Raw genomic sequence first — 20,911 nt, 5'->3', positions numbered from 1 at the left:
CTTCATAAAATAATCTCTTCAACCGGCATTGATTATTGGTGATCATTACTCGTATACGCTGCTTGAATGAAGACTTGTTTAGCTGTATTGGGTATGTGACATTAGTGGATACTTTGCCGCCACGTGGCCGCATCGTTTCCTCCACTTCTTTCCTCCGCTTCTTTCCTCCCTCGCCCTCCCCCCCTCACCACCTTCTTACTTTATTTTCCTACCCTCACCCCCCACCTCCGTCATCCCTCCACCACCCCTCCTTCCCTCCCGTTCTCCGTGCCACCCCCCTTCCTTTGTCCACCCATCCCTTCCCCTCCCCGTCCCCCTCCGCTCCCCCCCACTTTCCACCCTCCTGCACCTTGCTGCATCCCCTTTCGTCTCCCCTCCCCCCTCACCTTCCTCCACACACCATCGCCACTGGTGCTTGCTTATTAATGAAAGCGTTTTTGATGGTATGTGAATGTATTACGGTATTATTTATCGTCGGCCGCCCCTTTCTTTTTACACTGACATACGCAGACCGGTTCTGTTGTCCATATTCTTGGTTTTGTTAAAGGTGTATCAGTTTTACGTGTAAGAAACGCACTACAGTGGTGACACCTGCACATCGTAGCAGTCATATACAGTGCAACAAAACAATCACACACACACACACACACACACACACACACACACACACACACACACACACACACACCAAACCTTAACAGTTACAAGACCACACCGAACCACAACGCACCACACCACACCACACCACACCACACCACACTGCCCTGCATCTCACCTCACCGCATTGCACCGCACCACACCGCACACCACACCACATCGCACTGCACACACCTACACTTCACTTGCATTCACACACCACACCCATCACACCACAGTACACTCACACAACCACCACATCACACCACACTCAGACTGCAGCCACCACCAGATTGTACCCACATCCACCCTACATCCACAACCACACTACACCCACTACCACATTACACCCACTACCACAATACACCCACAGCCACACCACACTTACCGTCACAACACCACACCCACCCCCGTCTCACACCCACACCCGTCTCACACCCATACCCGCCTCACACCCACACCCACTCTACACCCACACCTGCCTCACACCCACACCTGCCTCACACCCACACCCACCTCATACCCACACCCGCTCTACACCCACACCACGCCCACATCCACATTACACCTACACCCACATTGCACCCCACTACAAAAACACTCACATTACACCCACATTACATCCACACCTGCCCAACACCCACACTACACCTACACCACACCCACACCCGCCCAACACCCACACCACACCCACACCCGCCCAACACCCACACCACACCCACACCCGCCCAACACCCACACCACACCCACACCCGCCCAACACCCACACCACACCCACACCCGCCCAACACCCACATTACATCTACACTACACCCATACCCACACCCACACTAGACTACGCCCATACCCACACCCACACTAGAGTACGCCCATACCCACACCAACACTAGAGTACGCCCATACCCACACCCACACTACAGGACCCCCATACCCACACCCACACTACAGTACACCGATACCCACACCACACCCACACTACGCCCACACCCACATTGCACCCACACCCACATTGCACCCACACCCACACAATTCTCACCCACACCATACTCACCTACACCATACCCACACCTCCACTACACCCACACACAGTACACCCACACTCACAATTCACCCACACCCACAATACACCCACACCACAATACACCCACACCACACCTACACTACACACACCACACTACACTCACACCACACCTCCACTACACGCACCCACATTACACCCACACCACACCTACACAATACCCACCCACACTACACACACCACACCTACACTACACATACCCACACTACACCCACTCCACACCTACACAACACACACCCACACTACACCCACACCACACCTACACTACACACATCCACACTACACCCACACCACACCTACACTACATACATCCACAATACACCCACACTCACACCACCCACTCCCACACTACACCCACTCCTACATTTCACCCCCACCCACCCGCACACTTCACCCACTCCCACACTACACCCACACCCACACTACACCCACACCCATTCCCATACCACACACACACACACACACACACACACACACACACACACACACACACACACACACACACCACATTGAAACCCAAAGTGTACACCCACGCCTGCACTACACCCCCACTCGCATTACACCCTCACCCGCATTACACCCATACCTGCATTACACCCATACACCCACTATACCCAGACCCTCTCTACACTCACACCCACTCTACGCCCACACCACACACATTACACCCACAACTGCACTACACCCAAACCTACACTACATCCGCTCCATTACTACGTCCACACCCACACTACACCCACACCAACACTACACCCACACCCACACTACACCCACATTACACCCACACCCACGCTACACCCACACCTGCAGTACACCCATGTCCGCACTACACTCACATCCGCCTTACACCCACATCCGCACCACACCCACACCTGCACCACACCCACACCTCACCCAGACTACGGCTACACTACACCCACACTACACCTACTCCCGCATTACAGTCACACCCGCACTACACTCCTACCCACACCACACCCACTTTACACCCACACTACACCCACATTAAACCCACACTACACCCACATCACACCCACACCCGCACTACACCCACACCCGCACAACACACGCTGTATCCTCAGTCGCACTAAATGCACACTACACCCTTACTCACTTTACGTACACTCCAGTACACCCACACTGTTCCCACACAACACTCATCTATATTACATCAGTACCCACACTACCCTAGTCCATCAGTTCACACTAAACACTAGCTTTACACCCCCACACTTGTTAACACACACACACACACACACACACACACACACACACACATACATGATATCGGTGACTGATCTGGGCCTGGGGTTACCTGTCGCCTAGAGTATGTGAGAGAAAGGAAATGAAAAATGCCTGCTGATTTTGCGAGAATTACCTCATTACCCTATAGTTGTGGGAAGATGATGATGATGATGATGATGAGGAGGAGGAGGAGGATTTTATAAAGGACTGCAAGTGAAGAAGTACAGAGAGGAGAGGTTGAAGGATACGGGAAGGGAGATGTGAAAGAGGCGGGGGGATAATTGATGATGATGATGATGATGATGATTCTCTCTCACCCTCGACTGCTCGTAATATGGACTTGGATCATTTATGAGTTCTTCTGTTGAAAAGCTCATTATTCAGATTTTTACACACGTTTTCATTTGCATCTCTCTCATAGTGCCCTTCATAGGTGGGTAATTATTACTTGATCCGTTATTATGCAGTTATTTTAGCTAATGCGATTAATAATTAGTCTGTGATACCGTTAGCAGACCTCACTGATATTGGTAGTTGTTACAGTTTACCTTCGTAGTGGTGTTTGTAAGTGATCATGGAGGATGGAGGGCAAGTTACATCCGTAGAGTTTATTTTTCTTTAATTTCTCATCCGTAGAGTTTTTATTTTTGTGTTAAATTTCTCATCCGCAGTTTATTTTTGTCTTTAATTTCTCCACACGTGTTCCCATGAGAAGAATTGCATAAGTAGACAAATGATTTACCTCTAATAACAAACAATTATTCAGAGAAATCAGATATTCTCTCAATCACAACAGTTGTTCGTCTTTTGTTATGGAGATACCTGGGAAGATTGATTTACTATATACGTCATGATTGTATGCTTTATATGAGAACATATGGAATCAGATGCTGGATGGTTGGAAAAAATTATCCTTTCGATATATAATCAAAATAAGATAGAGGGAAAATGAGGCCACGTTCACTTGGAAATACCTGGCAGTGTTGCGTGTGAAAGATAAGGTGTTAGCAAGAGGGAAAGACTTACGCAGAACCGGAGAAGTACAACCCGATCAGCGTACGACCTTGACCACCGCAAATTCCAACTCATCGCCAAAAAGGAGGGGAAAAGGAAAACAGAAAAAAATCAAGATAGTAAAACTCCTAATTGTGTTGTTATTGAAAGTGTCCACCCAATTCTACCCTGATCGCAATCTTTAGTGGGGGCGAACAAGTGCCTGACCTCTTACCGCCTCTACTAAAACTTGGGTAAGGGGAGGTGGGGGGAGTAGTAGGGGTGAAAAGTGTAATGTGTGTTGGGGTAGGGGGTGCAGGTGGGAGGGATGAAAAAAGTATGTGGTATGTGTTACCTGGTACACGGTAAACGTTTTAAGGGCTTGACCATAAAAGTGTGACCCTGAAGTACCTGGTCGCCTTGATTTACGGAAAACTAGCAGTACTTACGCAGGGCAGTATTGGCGCAGGGCAGTACTAATGCAGGACAGAGTATTTACGTAGGACACATTCTTAACGCAGGACACGGCATTTCCGTATAACAAACTGTTTACGCAGGGCAGACAATTAATAAGCAGGAGGATACTCAAGTAGGACACTTTTAACGCAGGACAAAGCGTATTGCACAAGACACACAGTATTAACTCAGAACAAGCAGCATTTACGTAAGCTTAAACGTGGAAATATTTATCCTGTGTGTGTGTGTGTGTGTGTGTGTGTGTGTGTGTGTGTGTGTGTGTGATAATTTTACGCACAATCCGCGTTTAGTTTATGGCCCTTTAATGGTACTTGTAAGCATTTATTCACAAGCAGCGCCTCATGTCGGGACTGAGGAAGAACAGTTTACCCTTTTCAACCTGAGGACGTCATTCTGATTATATTGTTGCTCTCGCCAGACGATTTTCTTCACTTTAGGAGGAGTTTTAATTGGAGTTAATGAAGGCTTTATGTACTTCCGCGAGACCAGAGTCTATCCTAGTCTGAACAGTCATTTGGGGATAGCAAGAATATGAACGTGCGGGGGTGTGAGTTGGTGAAAAGGCATCTTGATGGCGGAGGACAAAGTGGCATGGAAGGGATTCGTTTGTGGCTACCCCTTACGAAATCAAGACGTCTGGTTGTAGATAGGATAGAATGCGAAGATAGACAGATAGGAAAGAATGCGAAAGAGACATCCACTTGTGAATAGGATAACCCTTACAATACTATGACCCGAGCTGAGGAAAACCGTCTTCTGGTGGCAACAGTTGAAAAGACGTCATCCTAGTAACGAGGGGCGGGGGGTTAAGGACAAGCCAGACCGAATAGAAAGAAAGGGAAAGGAAAATACAGTTAGAGGTACTCAGTGGCCCTCTTTTATGCGGTGGAAGAAAAGGCGGACCGGGGTGGCTTTTGTCTATATGGTGTATGTGTAGGGGTGGGAGAGTTGGTGTTGGCAGGGTGTTTGTGTGGGTGTTAATGGGTCCCTAATGGTTGGTGGGCGCTGGAGAGGGACGCCTGCACGTGGTGGCGCTGATATAACTTGGTGACTCCGCTGCCTGGTTATATAAACGTCTCACATTCCTCCCTATATCCAGGAAGACGGATGGTGGCCCGCAGGAGAAAGGGAACCTCAGCGTGCAGTCTACCGGGTTCACGTTGGGGCCACAAGAGTAACAGTAACTTGAGAAAGCGAATGCAATAGAAGCTGGATTTTTAGACGTTTGCCTTGCACCATAGTCTGTTTGATTGGCCTGTGCACTTGATATGTATGGGGCAAGTAGGGTGTGTTTGATTCGCGGTTGTTGATTGACAGTCGATGATGTCATTGAAGTAATGCAGGCATGTATTGTAGTGCAAGATGTGGACGTAGGTGTACGCCTGGGTGGATATTAGAGTGCAACATGCGAACGTGGGTGTACACCGTGGATGGATAATTGACTTAAAACGTCACTTATCGTTTTATAAAACCTTATAATCAGCATTAATTTTCTTTGATAACAGTAAACTTTTTAAGCTACTGTAATTTTGACCTCTTTAGTTTCGGAAATTATTCCATATTTAAACTAGTTACTTATATTGCAGGCAGTTTAAAAATATGAATATATACTGTATGTGTTAAAATAAGAAGAGCTGTAGATTTACATCATCGGCGGCCAATCAGCAGCCGCGAATCAAACACACCCTACTCGCCCCATACATCTCAGCTGCACAGGTCAATCAAATAGGGTATAGTAGTATAAACGACCATCAGATCAAGGTATAGGACATCTTGGGGCCACTGTTCATGCACTGAGGAATCTTACTGCATCATTAAAAGCTCTTAGCCGCACTAAAGCCACATTATGGAGAAAAATGCCTTTGGGAAATTACTGTGCTTAAGCCCCGACGATTAGGTTTCAATCCATTAAGTCAGAGTACACCTATTTTAATTTCTGTTTCTCTTGCCGTAAATTTATCTTGAGTTCCTTCTTGTTGTTCTGCCTCATGTAGTGTGTGTGTGTGTGTGTGTGTGTGTGTGTGTGTGTGTGTGTGTGTGTGTGTGTGTGTGTGTGTATGTTTATGAGTGTTTATGTATATGCAGAGACACGAAGTGTGTCATCATGAAAGTATGTGACAGTTTGAGGTATGCCACTGTGATCTTTAAAGTGTGACAGTGTCATTGTGAAATATTGTGGTACGTGATATGGAAATGTTAAGTGTGTCAGTGTGAAGTGTGTCAGTGGCAGTTGCTGTAGTGTTGTGTGGGATGTGAAGGTGTTAATGTGTCAGTGTGAGGTGTTGTAACGTGTAATGTGGAACTGTGAAGTGTGTCTGTGTGAAGTGTTGTACTGTATTGTGCGATGTGGCATTGTGAGGTGTTGTACTGTACTGTGCGATGTGGAAGTGTTAAAAATGATAGTGTTAGGTGTGATATCCTTCATGTGGGGATGCTAAGCAGAGCGGTGTGAGGTGCAGTACTGCCTTCTAGAACAACACAAGGATATTATAACACCCGACATGAGCAACACAGCCTCATATAACATCCACTCCATTGTTTTTACTTGTCCAACGTCCGACATGAAACAGCCCACAGAAGTCACCCCCAGGAAGCACAACAAACGGAGCATTATTCAAGCCCTATCAGAGCTTAATTAATTACCAGACGTCGAATATCGTTAATTGGGGGTCGAAAAATCCTAAATGAAGCCCAGATTAATTTACGATATTTTCTGTGGCCAGCGAGAGAGAGATTGGTATCGCCGCGAGTGGAGTGGTGTTTGAGCGTGTGTGTGTGTGTGTGTGTGTGTGTGTGTGTGTGTGTGTGTGTGTGTGTGTGTGTGTGTGTGTGTGTGAGTCCGGTCAGACACCTCGAGGATAATTGGGGCTGTAAAACGATAAGTATCTTTGGCTTTACTACTTGGTGGTTTATCGCTTTTTCGCCATAATCCAGCATCTCTCTCTCTCTCTCTCTCTCTCTCTCTCTCCATCACCCCTCAACCCTACTCCCACTCCCACTGCTACTTACACTCCTACCTGCCTAAATCCACCTACCCCTACCCCCATCCTTCCTCCTATATCCACATCTGACCTACACCCACTTCTATTGCCACTCAGATCCTGGTCTCGCGCACACACACACACACACACACACACACACACACACACACACACACACACACACACACACACACACACACACACACACACACACACACACACACACACACACACACACACACACACACACACACACACACACACACACACACACACACACACACACACACACACACACACACACACCGACTTTCACTTCTAGTCAAGCCCCCCTAAACCCACCCTCTCCAAATGTAGTGCCCACTCCTACTCCCGCACCCATTCCCATCCCTACTCCCACTCCCATCTCTACACCAACTCCCATCCCTGCACCCACTCCCATCCTTACACCCACCCCCATCCCTTCACCCACTCCCATCCTCGCACCCATTCCCGTCCCTACACCTACTCCCATCCCTACACCCACTCCCATCCCTACACCCATTCACTTCCCTATACCCATTTCCATCCCTACACCCATTCCCATCGCTACAATGACTCACATCCCTGCACCCACTCTCATCCCTGCACCCATTCCCATCCTTACACCCACTCCCATCCTTACACCCACTCCCAAACCTTCTCACTCCCTATTCTCTCTCACCTCCCACTCTCACCTCCACTCCTTCACCCCCTTCCCCCATAACCCCTCACCCCATACCCCACTCCCTTCATCCTGTCCCTCCACCGGCCAGGCCATCATGACTACAATACACACTTAAGAAGAAAAGAAGAAAGGTGGAAAAATTCATCTTGAGCTTCTCCTTACAGCTGCCATTGTCCTGTTCCTGACCTCAGTTTTATTGCACATAGCCTTCTCTCCTCCTCCTCCTTCCTCTACACCTCCTCCTCTTTCTTCTACTCCTCCTCCTTCTCTTTCCTCCACACTGCAACACCTCTTCCTCTTCCCTCTTCATATTAAAGAAGTGGTCGAGAGATTGCGTCTGACCCTTAGCCCAAAGAGGACTAGTAACCACTCCTACGCTACATAAACTCACCTGATCATAGTAAGAATAAAACTCTCAAGATTTCTCACGTCTTGAGGGTGTTATTACGTTCTTCAAGGGTTGAGTTCTGCGTTGTGTAAGAGGTCCTGCAGTCCACCGAGTTTCCGTTTCAGATGAGCCTGGGGTCACGACAGCAACATAGGTCTGGGGAAGGGTTCAACTTGGTACGGGAGGCGATCTTGAGCTTGTGGTTTATTTTCCTTTTAGTGGTTTAAGATTACGGGTTTTCTTATTAATATATTGTTTGTATTGTTGTTCATGTACATTAATAGATGGATTTATTGTTCACACACACACACACACACACACACACACACACACACACACACACACACACACACACACACATTCCATAAAACCAAACTTACTGCACACCTTATCAGCCTTATCTTTACCTCCCTCATTTCAGATCTCCACCTACATCCCCTTCCCCACCCACCATTATCTCCACCATCCCCACCCCCACCCATTACCCCTTTACAGCCCACCTCCTCCACCCAGACGCTCCTCACAAGAAACCCATTTGTCCCCATTTTTCAAGCCTTTTGTGTCTAGTTTGTTGCAAGCTGGGAGGTGAGGCGTCTTAATAGCTTTCTCTAGTACCACGACCTTTTTTTTCGTTTTTTTTTCCCTTTCCCGCTGTGCATACCGACCGTAAAACTCGATTCATGAGCGCTAACCTTATCACGTTTTTCTTTCTCGGTTTTTGGAATGTGATTTACCTATAATTTGTTTGCTCTTTTTTTTTATTTATCTTTTTCTGGTGTCTGTTTGCCTTTGTTGCGTTATCTGCAGAAAAACACAGTTGTTTTTATAAATCTTCATATCCATCTCTGCTTGTTACAATTCTCCGCCACTATAAAAGAGTTTTTCTTGATTTCTCCCGCTAGATGGGCAAGTACCCTTTTCCAACTACCGTCAAGCGATTATATTTAGCTAAGGAAACCCCCTGCCCTCCAGAATCATAAACATGCCAGCAGATAAAGGAAACAAGAAGATCTTACATTTTTCAGATAGTTGTAAAAAATAGTGTGTTGCTGAACGACGTGAGGCAAATCTACATAGCACTTACTTAGCTTGTCTGGAGGAGATTTATTTCACGGACGGTTCTTTGTTTATTTTCTGCATTTGGTCCCTTTGTCACGATGCCCTTGTATGTAATTTTAGCTTTATTCGTTGTTCCGATAGTTGCATGACGATTTCTCTCCTTCCCATTCTGCTACGTGTAACCAGTGGGGTATAAAATCTTAAGCTTCAGTGCCCAGGATGATCTTTATTAGTCTTACGTCAGTCTTTTTGTGCTCTCATTTCCTCTACTTCCATTCTTCTCCCCTAATCTTCTTTCATGTTTTTTTCTCCTTTTTTCTTTTGGCGTTCTCCTCAAAGTGTATTCTTATTATTATTCCTTCTTCGTTTTTGTCTCCCTTATTATTACTGTTTTTTCTCTATGTTGTCATTTCTACCCTTTCTTCTGTGTCGTTGTTTATTCCGTGTTACTGATATTCTCTCTCTCTCTCTCTCTCTCTCTCTCTCTCTCTCTCTTCTCTTCTCTTCTCTTTACCTTCTCCTCACATGCTCCTTACATTCTCTTTCCTCCTTTTCTTCATTTTCTATCTGTTATCCCCTGATTATATTTCTCATACCTTGTGTCTTCATTCATCTTCTTCACACTCTTCATGTTCTCCTCTTCCCCTTCATTTTCCCCTCTTACGTCCTCCTCTCCCCATCGATAGTATCTTAACCTTCTCTCTTTTTTTTTCTTCCTTATCCACTTTACCTTACCTTCCCTTTCTCAATTATTATTCTTCTCTCTTCGTATCTCTACTTTCGTTAGCCTCCCATCCTTCCTTTTACGTTTTTTTTTTTTACATTCTTTCTGTATTTTTCCAGCTTCCCCTCTTCTTTCTCTACTCTCTCCACCGTCCCCTCCTCTCATTTTTTTTTGTATATCTGTCTTTTTCTCTTCTTCTTTTCTCATTGCATTGTCTCTTACCCATATCGTCATTCGTTCTGCATTTATTTCTCCCTTGTTCTTATTTTCTTTATTTTTCCCTGCTCTTATTCTCATTATTTTCCCCTGCTCTTATTCTCTTTAAGTTCCCCGGTTCTTATTCTCTTTATTTTCCCCTGTCCTAGTCTTTTATTATTGCCTTATTCTTTTTATTTTCCCCTGTTCTTATTCTCTTTATTTCTCCGTTCTTATTCTCATTATTTTCCGCTGTTCTTGTTCTCTCGACATTCTCCCTTCTTCCCATTCACCACAACTTCTCACACCCTCACCACTTAACCCCATTTACCGCCACGACCCCAAGTCACACCAAGGAAAAAAAGAGTGCTTAAAAATAAATAACAGAGGTAATGAAGTGATTGGCCCCCGGGAGAAGGTTATCATTGCCTTGGGTGCTGCCATAAAAGTGAGGACAAATTGAGTCATATCTTTAATGGTCCCAGGTGATTACGGGAAGTGCGAGGCGCAGGCGGTGATGAGAATCAGTACAGGTAACGTAAAAAGTTTGGTTGCATTTTCCTTGCGTGAAACTCAACCTGAGCGATGTTTTTTTTCTGCTGGTTTCTGTGGATTTGTCTCTCCTGATTATTCATGTGATTTCTTTACTGAGCGAAAATATACAGAGTAATACGATTATTGATGAAAGGTTGAAAATTATATCTCTATTTTTTTTTGGTGGAGTTTCATGTTCCTTAGCAGTACATATACCGGTATACATATTCCTTACGGTAAGCCAAATAAGTACTTTCTCAAACACTGATGAAATATCTGGGAAAAGTCGAACCATGCATTAGTAGAGGACACCTATTATGATTAGCCAGTTACCAATGATCTTGAGGTAAAACGAGGAAGGCAGTTTTGTGTCCTGCTGTACCTGCTCCTTGATTCGCACGGTAGGTAGCACGTGAGGAATGGGTGTACGAAATGGAAAAACTTCGAGGTATAGAGGGTCGTTTAGGAGACACTGCATCGTGGCTGTAAGGTTAGATGGTCATGAGGGCGAAGTTTGAAGGATTTGGCTGCCGTGGGATGTGTCTTTCTTGCAGTTAGTATTACAGGCACCTTCTTCACTGGTAATTTTCTCTTATGGGTGAGTGTGGGTGATTGATCACATACCCTGGGGTACTTCCTCTTTTACGTCCTCTTCCTGTTTGTCTTTCCTCGCTTCTTTCTTGCCCTTCTGTTGTCATTGTCTGCTCCTGCCGTTACCCGTTTAGACCTTTTTATCGTGTTGGCGTTGCTATTGCTTTCCCGTTTGATTTCTTAGTTTAATGTTTGTTTGTGAGAGTCGTAGTGATATATTCTTAAGAGAGGTTGCTGTCATTGTCTTTTCCTTTTCCTTTAGTTCTTTTTTTTTTTTTGTCATTCCGTCGATTTTGTTCACCTTAGGAAAGACCTTTCAAAGTCAGGGGATCAAAAGAGATAGGAGGTGGAAAGCAGTGAGACGAGAACGAAGCAAGAATGTGTTCGATTAGGTTGACAGAGCTGAGAAGGGACAAGGTAGGAACAGAGGTAGAAGAAAGGAAAACTTAGAAGGAAGGAAATGAAGTAGGAATGTAGCATAGGGAAAGGATGGGGTGGATAGCACATTGGTATAGGAAAGGTAGTTAGAAGAATGTGAGGTTGGAATGTAACAGAAAAATAGGGAGAATTCTTAGGGAAAGGAGGGGGTCGGTAGCACACTGAGAGAAAAGGTAGGTGGATAAAATAATGTTAGATAGGAATATATTCGTAGAAGACAAAATGGCAACATTATTGGGAAAAGAAAATGATGGACAGCACGTTGGTTGGTAGGGAAATGAAGAGAATGTTGGCAAGTTTATGGGAAAGAAGGAGGAGGAGGAGGAGGCTGGTAGAGTTGGTAGGGACGGTAGGAGAATATTGGCAGGTTGGTAGGGAAGGAGGAGAAGACTGGTAGACTAGGTAGGGAGTGTGAAAGAAGGTTGGCAGGTCGGTAGGGGAAACATGCAGCTGATTAAAGAGGGGCATGGGTGGTTGGCAGTGGCGGAGAAGAAATTAGTGAAATAAGAGGGACGGCTGACAGGCAGAGAGGGAGAGGGTGAGGTCGATCAAGTTGGCAAGACTGGGAGGAGACTCTTTCCTGCCTCATTGCTAAGACTTATCTAATTTTATATAACACCGAGATAATACTTTAGCTGTGGGAGTGGCTCAGTTCCGTCAAATGAAAATAGACTATGCGGACGACGTTCTTAGCCTGAAGCGATAAATATAATGGTAATAATTAGTCGTTTATACATCTTACCTGTCCTCACCTGTGTTACCTTTTAATTACTTCCTGCTTCTCCTCCATGTGGCTCTCTCTCTCTCTCTCTCTCTCTCTCTCTCTCTCTCTCTCTCTCTCTCTCTCTCTCTCTCTCTCTCCAACGAGCTTGCCGGTAGATGCTTTTCCCATTCTCATTTCCATCCCTTCTACACTATCAGCCATCTACCTTTCCCATGTCTGTGTCTTCTTGTCTTATTGCCTCCTCCTCCTCCTCCTCCTCCTCCTCCTCCTCCTCCTCCCCTTCCTCCTCCTCCTCCTCCAACCTTGTTTTCCCGCTCTTGTTTTAACCACTTTCCATCCTTCCCTGTTCCCTTCTCTTTCCCCACTTCCTTCTCCCCATCCCCATTTCCTTCCCCTTTTCTCATTTCTTGTCTGCCTTACTGCGTTCCTGCCTGCCTCCTTCCCTCCCTCCCATCTTCCTTCCCTGCGTACGTCCTCCCTTCCGTTCTCCCTTGCCTTTCTGCCAGCCATCCCTCTTCCCTGCCTGCCTGCCATCTGCCTGCCTTCTCCCTTCCCTGCCTGCCTGCCATATGCCTGCCTTTCCCCTTCCTTGCCTACCTGCATGCATGCAAGCATCCCTACTTACCACCTTCTCAACCCCTTGCCTCCCTGCTTACCTGCCGCTTACCTTCCTTGTCTCCCTGCCCACAGAGCCTACTTATCCATCTACCTGCCAGCCTACTTCCCTACGTACCTACCTACATATCTTCTACCTACCCACCTGCATACATACCTCCCTCCAAACTCTCTTCCTCCTACCATCGTATCTACCTACCTACCTACTTCCTGCGCTCCCTCTCTTCCTTCCACCTTCCCTACCTTCCTGCCACCCACGCTTCCTGCCTGCCTGCGTGTGTGTACGTACTGCTTGCTCCCTCCTTGCTTGTCTGCCCACTCGCCAATTACTCTCCTATCTACGTGCCTGCCACCCGCTCCCTTGCTTATTAGTCTGCCTGTCTCTATGCTTGACTGTGTTTCCTTGCTTCCATTTCTGCTCGCTCGCTTCTCTGCTGCTTTTTGTCTCCCCCTCTCTCTCTGCTTGACTGTGCTTGCCTCCACTTCTCGCTCGTTTCTGTTCTTCTTTTGTTCCTCATTCTGCTTGTTCCTCATTCTGCTGCACTATGCTTGTATCTGCTTCTGCGTCCTTTTGTGTGTCTTTCTATGTGTCTCGAGATTTGACCCTGCTTCCCTTCTTTCATTCCTGCTTGCTTGCTTTTTGCCTTCTTACTAAATACATTATTGCTTATACCCTGCTTTTTTTGTGGATATTTAACCCTTCTCTGCGATTAATTTTACTACTACCAGACGATTTTTATTCATCATCGGAGTGGATAACGGGTAAGGTATGAATGTTTTTAAACTAGAGGACTGACGATTTTTAGTTGTGCACTCTGCTGTTTGTTATCCAGCTTTAGTATATTTCCTTTTTATTGATTGTGGATCCTACTCACCTATTTGGGGTTAGAGGGATAATGGTGATAATGATGTGATTAGGATGGGATTTGCTGCTGTGTTAAGTTAATGTTTATTTTTTAGTGATGGGTTGCTGTGTTTCTGGTGGTTCAGATGGTAAGCTTGTGTGTTTACAGTCTTTTTCACCTTTAGAAATATTCGTTGTCTTCAGTCGTCATTTTATCGTTCGTCACCATCACTTCCCTTACCGCCACATTCATACCATTACCGCCACATCCACACCATTACCGCCACATCCACACCATTACCGCCACATCCACACCATTACCGCCACATCCACACCATTACCGCCACATCCACACCATTACCGCCACATCCACACCATTATCACACAATACAAAGGCTGTCTATTTTTAAGTATGATTTTTCTGCAGTGGCAAGAACAGATGACAGGAAACATCATTGTATTGAAGATATTTATATAGACTCCTTAACCAAAATTGTTTAACCCCTTGAACCCGAGATCGATCTTTGTATTATTGTTACCGCCAGACGATTTTATTCAGTTGAGAGAGAGAGAGAGAGAGAGAGAGAGAGAGAGAGAGAGAGAGAGAGCCCGCCTGGTGAATGGTTTACAGTTGAAACAATCTTGGTTAACCTCTTCTGCCTGGGAATATACTTTGTGTGTGTGTGTGTGTGTGTGTGTGTGTGTGCTTATGTGTGTGTGTGTGTGTGTGTGTGTGTGTGTGTGTGTGTGTGTGTGTGTGTGTGTGTGTGTGTGTGTGTGTGTTTTCCTCGCCATCGCCCTATGATTCTATTCAACATGTGATATTCCTCAGAGGGTGATAGTGTTAAACTGTCTCATGGCCACAAGAACGTAGTGTTAAGATGTCATCAGTAAAAAGGGGGTTGATAATTAATTCCTTCATTACCCTCTCAGCATGCAGTGGAGGATAGTGAGACCATTAAAAAAAAAAAAAATCCCTCCATTACTCGAACGCAAGAAAGTGAACGACAAATCATACTTTAAGCGGTAGTGAGGATGAGCTGGGGGATTTATGGTAGCTTCTTTGGTTGCTGTCAAATCACACGGGTAGTTCATTCAGGCTAGTACCAGAACACTTTGTTAGAGGTGTAATAAAGCCTAGGAGTCTAAGAATTTATAAGAAGTTAGATTTACCTCTTTAGTGCTGTGGACCAACTTGGATTATTTATTTGGGAAGACATCAGACGGTTTTTATTAGATGAGAGAAATTTAAGTATTGTAAGGGTTGAAGACTACATTTTTCACCAATATGACTATGGGTGTACTAAAGCAGTTTATTCAGGCAAGCATCAAGCGACTGTTGTTATTAGAAATCCAGGCAGTCGAAGGGCAGGCCATGGGTAGAGTCAACAAATAATAGTTTTACCACTTGTTTCGTTGACGTTTGATTTAAGTGATATTTCCTGTATTTCATAATATGTCTGGTAATTCTTAATGACCTAGAAGTTTGGCTGATACCAAATTATTTTTTTAAGTAATTAAAGAAATAATACGGGTACGTTTAATGCGGTAATTTAAATACTGACCTGTACAGTAAGTCAAAACTCATCGTCATATTTGTTTCTGAATGTCAAGCACAGGTTTAATAATCATAATTAATTGTATTCAAACGTGCTAAGCCTGTAACTATGTTGGTCAAATTTCGAATTTGCTCGTGCTAACTTTTCAAAAGAGAAACGCACCGCATGAGTTGGCAATCCTCGTTAGGCTTTAACTAAGATAAGATGTCTTCGTACGGAAAAGGTTAATTTGTTATAACAGTCTTCCTGTACTATGCTGTTTACGACTTCTTGCAATATCATTCAAGAATAGTCTTACTGGTATTTAAAAATATATACAGTGTTCTGCATCGTCAGTACATATGCATTCTGTGTGATCCTCCCTGTACTGCAGGAAAGTAACACATTGCTTGGCATATTTTGAGGGGAAATCTGCAAAGACTGCACTACCAGTCTAAGTGCCTTAATGAGACCCTGCCTCTTAATACTTCCCCACTCAGTGAACGTGCAGATCATTTTACTTGATATAATTTTCAAGTTGCATCGCTCTTTGTTGATACTGTTGTACGTTACTGGTGATTAATGTATAGCACAATGGTTGGGGGTCAGAGGGCAGAGGTCAGCAGATGGGAAGTGACCCTCACCTCCTGCAACCACTCAACCCCTCCCCCCAACCCCCTCTTGTGACCTGAAGGGAGAAATTCGTCACACTTAAGTGGCGTCGCTACGTATACGGAACAACGGCATAAAATCCAACCGTCCCTAGCATAAGCCTCTCTGGGTGTTGCAGTCCTATGCAGCCGCCTTTGCAATTGCAACCCAGCCCAACGGTCGGTCCTTACAACTCACCCTACACACGTCTTGCAGTCCACACTCCCTAGGCAAGCGTGCAGGGGTTTAGATTTTATCAGACATGGTGTTTTGCATGAAGAAAGATATTTGTATTTTGTTGCACTGCAGGGTACTTGCAACGATGCAACTGAGGTGTGTTCAAGGTAGCGAGGTTACTGTACGAGTGGGGTAGGAGGGAGGGAGGAGGGAGGGGGGAGATGCATAGGGAAGGGGAGGGGGTAGGAGGGAGGGAGGAGGGAGGGGGGAGATGCATAGGGAAGGGGAGGGGGTAGGAGGGAGGGTGAGGTGCATAGGGAAGGGGGAGAGTAGAAGGGAAGGAGAGAGGGAGGGAGGGGGAGGTGCATTGAGTGATGGCAGGTAGGAGGAAGGGAGAGTATGGGTAAGGGGGAGGTGCAGAGGGAAAGGGAGAAGGGTAGAAGGAAGAAGAAAGAGAGTGGAGGGGAGTGCATAGGGAGGGAGGGAGGGGAGGTAGGAGGAGGAGGCCGGACAATGCAGCTACCAAGGGGAGTTTTTACCCCCATACGTATTATTATGGAAATTTGATGGGGAGACGTCGGCACGCTGGGGAGAGGAGGGGAGAGGATAGAAGAGGGGGAGAGAACTAGAGAAAACGGGACAGAGAATAAAATAGGATAGGAGGAGAGGGGAGGGGAAGAGAGGAGAGGGAAGGAGGGGATGGGAGGTGAGAAGATGCAGCGGATGGGAGAGAATAGGTAAGCATAGGACTGAACAGAACAGTATATATGGGAGGGGAGGAGATGGGGGAGGGGGGAGGGGGGAGGGGAGAGGAGAGAGAAGAGATAGTGGGCTTGTTGCAGATGGGGAGAGGGAATGAAGGGAGGGGGGGAATGAGAAGGAAGGCTGTAGGCATTTAAGAGAGAGAGAGAGAGAGAGAGAGAGAGAGAGAAAGGCACGGTGAGAGAAGGAGGACAATGCATTGGAAGAGAGAGGGAGAGAAAGAGAAGAGCTACAATTTATGAGGGAGGAGGCGGGAAGAAGAGCCACAATGTATGAGGTAGGGAGAAGAGGAGGAGAAGGAAGATAAGGAAACAGGGAGCATTGTAGATGAGAGGATGACGAAACACACATTGTAGTTACGAAAAAGAAAAATCATTGCGTGAGAATAAGAAGTATGTACAAGAAGTTTCAGTGCAGTAGAAAAGAATCATGCATCACTGAAAGCAAAGGTAGGGTTGGGCTTGCAATTGATCCCATAACAACATTGTGCTCTTAAATAAAATCGTTTGGCGGGAGCAGAAATAGAATATGGTAGAGGTCAGCGTACTGAAGGGATTAGGAAGGTTTGGTTGTGGGAGGATGAAGTTTTGATGCAATTATCGTCACGGAGTTGTTACGAGAGAGAGAGAGAGAGAGAGAGAGAGAGAGAGAGAGAGAGTTTGGATCCGAGAGAAAAAGAGATGGTTAAGAAAGGATGGATGTCTGATAAAGGAAGAAACGACTGGACGAAGAGAAAGGACATTTTCATCATCATCGTCATCATCATCTAAATTTTATAGAAACATCCAAATTACCATGATCACAGTTTGGTAGGAATGACTAAACCCCTTCAGTATGATGAGGAGTTTATAATATTACTCTTTCCTTCAAGCAGACTACTTGATCAAACTTAGGAAGGACGCATTGGAGTGGAAATGGTCAAATAGATATAATTGTTAGACTCATTCAGTTTTAGTCATTTGTGTTACTGATGAAATTGTAATAAAATTTAATGAACGGGTAGTAAAAGTAAAGTAAAAAACATATTCAAGGTGTTATGAACGTATGTAAGGATAAGGGAAAAAATAACCATGGTATTAATGGTAGCGATATAAGTGAGGAGGGAAACAAGGCAGGAAAATAAAGAGTATGATCGTGTGAAGAGACAGTAGGGAAAAAACTGGAAACATAACGAGAAAAGAGGCACGTCCAAGCAGAATGAAAATTTTAAAAAAATAAAGAGATCGAACTTGTGACATGTTTGGGAATGTTGTTGTTGTTGTTTTGGGGTTGTTGTTGCTGTTGTTTTTGGGTTGCTGTTGCTGCTGTTTTCTGTGGCCCCAGGTTCATCTTGACATGAACTCAGTTGACTTCAGGCTGAAGTTGCCCTGCAGATGGTATTGAGGGTAACAAGAAGAAGGGGTGGTGGGTTGATCATTGTGTAGGGTTGAAGGGAGTAGGTGGGAAGAGGGAGAGAGGGTGGTATGAAGGGTAGGGATGGGGAAGGGAGAGAGGGAGGGGGAAGGTGGAGGAACGAGGTGAACAGAAGGGGTTGCAGTTTAGGATGAGATGAAATTACTGTGAATGGGGAGAAGGGGAGGGAGAAGGAAGAGAAGGTGATGCAATTTTAGGAGTGAGAGAGGAAGAGAGGGGTAAGGAAATAAGGGGGCAGGGTCATATGCAGGGGCAAGAGGGGGAGCAATTGGGGTTAATGAGAAGGAGGGGGAGAGGGGGATTATGTCTAGAGGGTAGGAAGGGTTGAAAGTGGAGGGTGGGTGAAGATTGGAGGGATAGGGGGCAGGTTGGAGGTTAAGTAGGGGATTGAGGGAGGAGGGGAGAAGAGAAGTTTAAAGTAGAAGACGGGGAAGAGAGGAATGGGAGAGGAAAGAGGAGAGAAAAAGGGGGGATAGAAAGGGTTTAAAAGGGAGGATAAGAGAGGGAGGTAGGGTCTTCGGTTAAAGGGGGGGTAGGGAGAGTGGGGGAAGGTTTGAAGGACTGGATGAGGGGAAGTATGGGGTGGGGAGAAGGGTTAGAGAGATAGGGGGAAAGGGGGGGAAGTCTATTCACCCGCCAGTGATACCAAAAGACAGAATGAATTTAATGTATGCACATGGTTAGGCAACACTGACAGGGTAGGGGGAGTGGGGAGGGGGGACGCTGTAGGATAGGGGGAGTGGGGGTGCTGGCGGATAGGGAGGGAAGAGTAGAGAGGAGGAATAGGGATAGTATCAGAGGAGTGGTAGAGGGGGAGGGATGGTGGAGAAAGCCTTGTTGATGAAGAAAAAAACGGGGAAATAAGAGGGATTGTAATTTAGATTGGATAGATAGTTTGATAGATAGATGGATAGTTGTAGATAAATAGCACGAAGGGCAATGAAGATGAGAGAGCTGACAATAATGCAGGAAAATGGAAAGGATAGTCTGTGCACTGTACATGAATAGAGGGGAGAGGAAAAAGGGAGAGAGGGAGAGGCAAGAGGGCAGTAACGGAAAGGAGGTGGAAAGCGAGACAGTACACGAATAGGAAGAAGGACACATAATCTTAATCTCACATACTATTTATTAATATTTATGGCAACAGAGCCTATCAGTTTTTGTAATTTTATCGAGTGTTGCCCAGGTTACAGAAAAAAAGAAAATTTGTGAAGAGGTACTGTCATGTTTAAGGTGAGGATGCTTGAGGGACAGGATAAGAATGGAAGGAAGCAAGCAAGCAAGGATCGAAGGAAGGAAGGGAGGAAGGAAAGAAGCAAGGAAGGAAGGAAGGAAGGAAGGAAGCAAGCAAGCAAGGATGAAAGGGAGGAGGAAGGAAAGAAGGAATGATGAAAATATGTAGATGGGAGAAGAGGGAGACGAAGACGGAGCAGATTGACGCTTGGGGAAGGGTAAGGGGGATGAGAGGTATAAAGGACAGAATGAGATGGGGAAAAAGGGTATCAGAGAGAGAGAGAGAGAGAGAGAGAGAGAGAGAGAAAGACTTCAAGAAAAGGCTAGATAAGGGAATAATATTGAAGTAAAGAATGAGGGTGGGGGTTAGGATGAGTAATAGATAAAGAAAATACAGATAGCAGGATTAATGAATAGATGCAAACAGAGAAGATGTCTGGAGGAAGAAGAGAGAGAGGGTTTTGGTACTTGAGAGAGAGAGAGAGGGAGAGAGAGAGAGAGAGAGAGAGAGAGAGAGAGAGAGAGAGAGAGAGAGAGAGAGAGAGAGCGATTCCCTGATTGGGTGAGAGAGCAATGCAAGAGAGACGTGATGGACTGGGGAGTTGGTGGGGGTAGAGAAAAAAGGGAGGACGAGGGAAGGAGAAGGTGAGAGAAGGGGAGCATAAATGAGGAGGAGGAGAAGGTAAGGTGAACGGGAGAAGGGGAGATGTCAAGGGAAAGGAGGAGGGGATGGGGTGAGGGAGGAGGAGACGAGAGAGAAGAGGGAAGAGGATGGAAAGAGGAACTGAAGGGAAAAGTATGAGGACAGAGAAAGGGAAGAGGGGAAGAAAAGGGGAGAGGAGAGGGGAAGGGGCCCACGCGCAAGGGGAACGGAGATGAGGAAGAAGGAGGGAGGAAATGTGGAAAGGA

The sequence above is a fragment of the Coenobita brevimanus genome, chromosome 101 (genome assembly GCF_032717465.1).
Source record: "Coenobita brevimanus isolate Jiangsu-jjx chromosome 101, ASM3271746v2, whole genome shotgun sequence".
NCBI classification, from domain to species: Eukaryota; Metazoa; Arthropoda; class Malacostraca; order Decapoda; family Coenobitidae; genus Coenobita; species Coenobita brevimanus.
This window is presented reverse-complemented; position numbering follows the sequence as displayed.